Raw genomic sequence first — 7,941 nt, forward strand, 5'->3', positions numbered from 1 at the left:
GCAGTATCAAGCACGAACGCAGCTCCGCCAAGTGTTCCCTTTAATGTATATAGTGTTGATTCTCTAACAGAGACAGTAACAGTAAGTGACTAGGTATTATATTCTCTGTCGAAATCATTCTAATCCACTCTTAGAGTGGGTGGAATAATTAAATGATTAGCAAAATATAGAAATATTGAATGCATTTTGCTTTTTTATTCACCAAGAATCAATGTCATAGGAGCTTGAATGCTCAAACTCAAATTGGCTTGACATTCAGATTCAAATGCTTGCAACTAATTTAAATGAACTCTGTCGACACGTGACCCTAACAACCGCTGACTTTTCATTATGTGAAACAGTGAAACTGACCTACTGCTCTTTGTTTGTCCTCCACAAAAATAGTTTTTCCTATTTAAATTAATGTTCCTTTAAGAAAAGTAAAAAAAAAATCACTTTGGAGGTTGCATCTTTCTTCCATATTGTTTAATAGTACAATATTGTAATTATCTCCGCTCTGTCTCGGACTTCTAGTTCAGAAGCTTCACCTCTGAGGTCATAAACCTAAAAAAAATATATATATAAATGTGTCAGTCAAACGCGTCAAACTAAGAAGCATAGTGTGATCCTGGTAACCTTTAGTGTTTTAAGACATCATTTTTTCTTTAAATGGAAAAACCTTTTTTGATGAAAGATGCCCTTTGTTTATAAAATATGTGGTTTGCAATACAAAGACTTTCACATTTGTATGCAGCCTCCCCATTTGTTTTCAGACTATGAAAAGTACAAAATAATAAGAAAGACAGAAAGAAATAAAGAAAGAAAAATATGATCTACAGGCCATGTTCAGGATAAGACACAGAGAATAGTAGGTGTAAAAAAACATCAAACATGAAGCCGAATGCATAACATCTGGATAGTGCATTAGCGGTCTGGTCAGATATAAGTGATTTTTTGGTAAGGTCACTAACACGTCTTGAGCAGCGCAGGATAAAGAGTGATGGTGACAGTAAAGCAGTGCTGTGACTCGCTGACCCTCCTGTGATAGTACTCCTGGGACACCTGGGAAGAATTTTTAACAGTACCTATGACAGCTACAGGAGTTATTAAAAAACAAGTTTAGACATTTTCACTGCAGCATACTACATTTTAGTGTGCAAGTCCAAATTTAAAATATCAAATATACAATAATATAAATAGAGTTATGTAAAATGTTAAGTTTGTAAATATATATATATATATATATATATATATATATATATATATATATATACCCCCCCACACACACATATAATGTTATATGAGTGTGATATATATGTTTATATGTCTAAAATCTGTTTTGTTACTTTAAGTAGGTTTTCCACAAGCTGATGTAAATACTAATATATATAAGGTGTCATACACACAAATAAAAAACACCATTAATGTAACCCACAGCATGGAAATTATGCAATAAATAATAATTAAACAACATAATTTATAGCAGAAAACTCAATATAAATAACTGACATGAAAAACACCTTTAAACGAAATACCATCAAACGTGAAAATGTCTCACAGGGAGTTCTGGAAATGTCATTTAATGTTTTTTGCACTGCAGATTATAAGACGACTTGTTCTTTTACACGTCCACAAACTTAACAGTTTAACATGAAAATTACATGAATGTTAAGTTAGATCTATTGCAGTTTATCAGTAATAAAATGTACTGTTAACCAAAAAAGCAGGTCTATATTGTAGCATTTCTAAAGTTAAAATCACAAAAACATTTTGTGAATATATAGATTATGATCTTATTGATTTAACATCACAGACATTTTCTTTTTCTTTTCTTTTCTTTTTTCACATGCACATACCAGATGGATCAGCAAAACTTGATTTATGAGTACATGGCTTTTGCAGGTTCCTGAAAACACTATTTGCGGTATTAAGCAACCATAAATAGCTCTGACTTTGCCAGTGGGTTTGTGCAGTACTAGCTTTGTAACTGTCTAGTGTAGACACCAGTCCCAAAACATTTGAAAATGATTTCTAAGCTAGACGAAAGTGTGTCAAGACCCCTAGATGACTTCATCACAGCTGCAGAGTGAAGACGTGTGAGTGTGTGTACAGTAGTTTTGTACAGCGCTCTCTTCTGCTTCAGGGATTAGATGAGTGTGCTGTTCTAGCTGGAGCAGAACTTCACCCGATGTGCCTGTCTGCCTCCACTCTCAGCATGCTATCTGACAAAACAGGTAATGGAAAAGGCACATTCAAAGACATTTTGTATAACTAAATGCATTTGTTATGTATATTGCTATGGATTATTAATTGTTTTTAAAGTATTTAACCATTTTTTGTGTGAACTATGTGTGTAAAAAAAAATTAATTGCTTATAGATTACATTTTTTTAAATAAATCTCAATCTAAATTATTAAAAATGAATAAATAAAAGTAAGAAATAATAGTAATAATAATAAATGTGTGTGAATTATATATATATATATTTTTTTTTTACAGGCCATTGACTGATAATATTTGTTGCTTTAAAAACCCACTTGATCTATAAAAATGTTGAAACTATATTATATTAATTTGGATGTTTATTGACAAAAATCTCTTTTAATTCTTATTCACATTCACTAAAATGTAGCTTTCTTTTATAAAATGTAATATGCACAAATATACATTTGTGATATCCAGTCGGGAGTGTGTTGAATCTTCTCCTACCCAAAATGCAACAATATATCAGTTATGGTATCGCTTGTGCATTGCAAGTCGAGACAACCTTTATCGGCTGAACGCATCCTTGTGGAGAGAGAAGACCTTCGCCACAGTGCTAACCTTTGGCTCCAGGTGCACACAAAGGGCACCAATTTAGCTAAATGTTACCAATAAAAGAGATGTATCTACTTACCTCATATTTTACAAAAGAGGACTGCACTGACATTAGCAGTTTAGATAATATTTGATAGATAAATATATTTCTATATATATATATATATATATATATATATATATATATATATATATATATATATATATATATATATATATATATATATATATATATATATATATATATATATATATATATATATGCAATGTGTTTATTTAATTTATTCTAATATGCTGCTCAATATGAGCTCCTTTCAAGCATCTTAAATAGATAAGACTTTATCACTAAGGGAAGACATGAAAACAGCACGGCGTTTAGTGCGGAGCTGAGCTTCCCAGTGACTGCTAATAGGCTTTCACTAGAGCGCTTTTGCACTTTGAAGCCAAGGAGACTTCATGATCCCAGAGAGTGTATTTCCATGCAGGGTAAAGCCATTTCTCACACATTTTTGAACTCATCATTACTTTAGATGTATAGCCTCTTTCCCCGTTATACTACTCCTGCATGTAATACAGCTTAAATATGTCCCTGGTATGCAAATAACACAGGCTCTTATACTCCTACATGGAAAAATGGAATGCTGCAACAGCTTTTTCTCCATTTCTCCTACTTCAGGCTATAAGCAAAACTGTGGAAAAATTATTTCAAATTCTGAGTGCAAAAAGGTTTCACTGCCTACCTCAAAGACAGATGTATGTTTGCTCACCCTGTATACATTAAAAAAAAGACACTCACACACACACACACACACACACACACACACACACACATACACAAATGCATGTATATGTGTGTGTGTGTGTGTGTGTGTGTGCATGTGTGATTATTTTTACATTCTAAATGAATTGACAGTTTGAGTATGAGTGTTGGGTGAACATTAAATAATTACAATAAAATAAAATAAAAATAATAATAAAAAATAAAAATAAATATATATATATATATATAGTGGAACCAACAATTATTCAGACACCAGATATATATTTTTTTATTTTTTACTATTGGGTGCAGGACTATATAGTTCATTTATGTAAGTTCATTTATAAAATTATTCATACAGTAGACTACCAGTAAAACTGATACAAACAAATTAATCAGACACTTTGAGCCAATCATTTTTTCAGATAAGTGTTATCTGAAATTATCAAGATGAATTTGTTCTTCTTGTCATATTTTATTACCATTTTCTAAACTGATCATTTGTGATATGCTGAAGTGTGAAATGTTGATATAAAACTATGGTTTAAAACTCTCAAAATCACTCTCAAAAATTACAAAATCACTTCTCAGAAAGCCTGGGGAATATTAGTTTTGAAATGAAAAGGATAGAATCATAACCCTTAAAAGCAATCCTTATTAAAGTATTATTTTTAGTACTGTGGTATAATAGTGATCTATAAATAAAATTATATTATACTGTATCAAAAGCAAACACATTAAGCTGAAATCTCACAAGAAGGAAGAGATGCACTGTGAAATTCCAGCGGAATTTTTGGCTTGTGAAATCTGACAGGTCGGTTTCCGAAGATCTTCAGTGGCCCAGCACATGTCATCAGGCATCAGAATTAGTGACATGCTATAGCTTAACTCATCAAGCACCGACAGAGAGATCTTACTGAGAGATCAACTCACTCGGCTCTTCTGTTAACAGACAGACCTTTGATATGGACTCGACACGTTTTCTTTAATTAAGTGTGAAACTGAGATGGGTTTGCTCTTTTTACAGTTACTTAAACATTAAATGGAAGTCTATTAATATAAAGCGTAATAGCGCAAAGGCAGAATGTGGCAGTCAGAAAGATGAGTAAATTATTAATTGGAAAAAAAACAGTTGCATGTTACATGTCATGCAGCTCTACTATCAGTGCATCGCTTAAAATTACTTCTGGTTGTTATTTTAATATAATTGTCGATAAAACCTATTGTTGTTAGTCAATAAAAATAATATATATATATTATCTCTCTCTCTCTCTCTCTTTCTCTTTACTATCTCACTCTCTCAGGCTGGGGCACAGGGGACTTCTCTTAAACTCCAGCAGGAAGAAACACCTGTTCACTTGCCCCCTGAAGACATGAGCTGTCAATCTCTCAGCATCGTGGCTGTTGAACACATGGCAGCAGCTAACCATTCACTGACTTATTGGGAATGGAATGACTGGGAAAAAACGTGAGATGTTTAGACATGCTTTTCAATTGAAAAGATACAGTAGTGTAAAACCAGTTTGAAATGAGAGGGACATTTTTTTCTTATAACATAAAAATGCATTTCATACAAGTAAATCAATTGGGTAACTGTATATTCAAGGCAAGATGTGTAATCTGTCTAAATCAACTTGGCAAGTTAGTTTACAGTAGTTTAGCAGTTAATGGGCTAGACTGAATATATAGAAATATATCCTTGAGGTAACAAGTAAAGGTTGCTTCTTAAAAAAAATAAAAATAAAAATAAAAATAATCCATATCTCTCTCTCTCTCTTTTTTTATTTTTTTTAAATAGTAAGTAACCTTCACTTGTTACTGAAATGAAGACTACCCCACTTCTCTCCCCCAGGTTCTTGTCTTGAAAAAAGTCCATAAATCAAATAAAACTATGGTTGGACTCCCAACAATTACAAAATCACTTCTCAGAAAGCCAAAGTTAGTTTTGATAAAATTATAAGAATATCACAACAGCTAAAAACCAACCATATTAGTGTTCTTTCCAAATTTCCAAACAATATTATGAAATGCAATGCCATTTGAGGATTTCAATATCATGATCTCTGACTGCAAATGATTTCCTTTGGCGAGAAGATCTTTACGAAAACTTCAGCTGAATTACAGCAGAAGGACGCAGGGGATTCTATTGCTTATTCAATGTAATATGAATTGCACTGCAGAAACAGACCATTTAAATGAATGCAACATCTGAGTAGCGCAAAGTGGGTGTACTTCATTTGCTATAATTGCATGCATTTGCCTCCATAATTCCCTGAATTGGTCATACCATGTGTGGATCCAGCTGTTTTAATCACTCTCATTTGTTTAATTTGCTTGCAATATCCCTGGTCTGCACATCCTCTCATGCATACAGAACAGCATTCAAAAGCAGCACTCGATTCATGCAGTGAAATACATAGATAGAATCCACTTTGGCAAATGCTATAACCTGTTTATTTCATAATGTTTGTCTTGCAACATACCAACAGTATGTTTACATTTGCAAATGACTTGCTTGCCAGTTCACAATGCTCAGCATCATCAAATAAGCACAGCTCAACTGTATCATACCAGTAGCATTTTTGCGCCGTGCAGCCATGAAAATTCCAAAAATATGACTTTTGAATGTTTTATTTTGCTGTTTCATTTAATGTTGTTTGATTGTAGTTATACAATATATGGCAACCTCAATATCCTCATGTGATTATTCATACAGACTGCACACAAAATACACACACACGCACAGTTGCATCACAAAGAGAATTTGTGCTCACACAAGATAAGATAAGAGAAATATGTTCTCATAAAACATCTTAATGTTACTTTTGACAATGTTAAATGTGTGATTTTTTTAAACCCATCACCGTTTATGATTTGGCCTCAGAGGTTTTTCTAGATGCTCAAAGTGCAACTTCTGAACTTCTGTGACAGGCGGCTATGAAGGGGTGAGAGGTTATACCCTTTAGTGATACTCAAATAAACACTCTTGAAGTATTGTTCCACACAATGGACCTTTCGGCAGCCGCACACTCCCAACAATTTCTACTCCAGCCGTTGCAGGCAACATGCACATCTGCAGATCTATATATCAACGTGGATTGCACACCCTAACATTCCACAGAGCGCAGCGCCAGCAGTGATTTGGGCTCTTCTCTCCTACTTTTTTATTATTAAATTTTGCATCTGTAATCTGAATGTCCTCTTGACTAAAAGCACAGACTTTTAAATCAATGTCACAACCTGTCTGTAAACCTGAAGTGCATTATGAGCCTTATTGATGTTGCAATGGCATCCCCTCACTTTCACGTGCTCCCTCCACACAGATGGGCAATCCTGCAGCCAGCAATGCTTAAAAGTGTTTAATAAATGTAAAACAACCTATATAGTGTTGAAGAAAGGGGCATAAAGAATAACCAGCTGTCTGATCGTGGCAAGAGACCTTACAGAGAATCCAGGCCCATAAAGATTATGCCTAATACAGGCCAACACGTGGCCCTTACTGATATGCAATACAGGGTCCTTTTGTATATTGGAAAGTTTATGGGCTACAACATCATTCCTCTGGAAAAGTGGAATGAGGCCATACATTACTCTAGGCTAATTTATGACTTGATGGATTTTTTTTCCTTTATATACTCTATCAGAGAAGAACAATAAAAGGAAGCAGGTGAGGTTGGAATGTAGAGCCTTTCATGTTTTTATCCCACTCCAGAGGCACACAGACGTATTATGGTCTTAGAAACTAATACATGAAAGTGTCTAACAAATTGTCAAATTAAGGATTGGTGTCATGACCCCTGATGGTGTCTCTTTACAGCCATGAGCCTCTTCCACCCCATGAGATTCTTTAGAACTGAACAGTGCAAAATTGAGAACTAAATTTATGGAATGGAGAGGAAAAAAACTTTATTCTTTCCTATCTATCTTTATTTTGTCTGTTTTAGCTCCACCAGTGAAAATAATTCAAAACAAAGCCACAACGGTGCAACCCACAGTAGTAGTGTTTTTGATTATTACTACTATTATTTTGGCGCCTATTTACATGGGATAGTTAGAAAGTTGACAAGAAGTAAGGTGGATATGGGATCGGAAAAGTTCATAGGTCAAAATTCGAACATAGGGTTTCTAAAGCGCAAAAACATTTATCGAACATAGGGTTTCTAAAGCGCAAAAACATTTTTAAAACTAAAGGTTCTTAATTTGCATCTATGGATCCATGAAGAACCTTTAATATCCATGGAACCTTTCCATTGCATAAACAATTATTTATAGTGGAAAAAGATTTGGGGTATTTAAATATTCTTCACAGAAAAAAAGGAAATTTCTTTGGAGAAGCAAAAATGGTTCTGCTATGGCATTGATGTGAAAACACCCTTTTTGGAAGC

This window comes from Carassius carassius, chromosome 30 (genome assembly GCF_963082965.1).
Source record: "Carassius carassius chromosome 30, fCarCar2.1, whole genome shotgun sequence".
Classification (NCBI taxonomy): Eukaryota; Metazoa; Chordata; class Actinopteri; order Cypriniformes; family Cyprinidae; genus Carassius; species Carassius carassius.